This window comes from Mycetomoellerius zeteki, unplaced genomic scaffold (genome assembly GCF_001594055.1).
Source record: "Mycetomoellerius zeteki isolate Tzet28-1 unplaced genomic scaffold, Tzet1.0 scaffold72, whole genome shotgun sequence".
Lineage (NCBI taxonomy): Eukaryota > Metazoa > Arthropoda > Insecta > Hymenoptera > Formicidae > Mycetomoellerius > Mycetomoellerius zeteki.
The window spans coordinates 357090-357443 of NW_017257742.1; positions in this window are offsets into that span (position 1 = coordinate 357090).

A 354-nucleotide genomic window follows, 5' to 3' on the forward strand; every position below is an offset into this window, starting at 1 on the left:
ACAGACTCTTGCATAACGCATAATGCATAGTGCATAAAGGAATCGACCAATCGAAATTCTTCTTTTCCATGGAATGGAAGGAAAGGAAAGATTCTGATTAGTTGATTCGCTTATGCACTATGCGTTATGCGTTATGCAAGAGTCTGTGCTGCGGCCTTTAGAATTCTATTGTAGATCCGGGGTTACCGGCACCGGCATAAGTTAACGGTTACGGCCATTATAAATCAGGCTTTATCGTCAATCCGGACATTTGTGTTGTAAACGTGAACGTATGTTCTCGCAATGATGCGTTGCCGGCCGCATCGTTAAATATTGACATGCGCGCAACTAGCCGGCGCCATAGATGAACGCCAC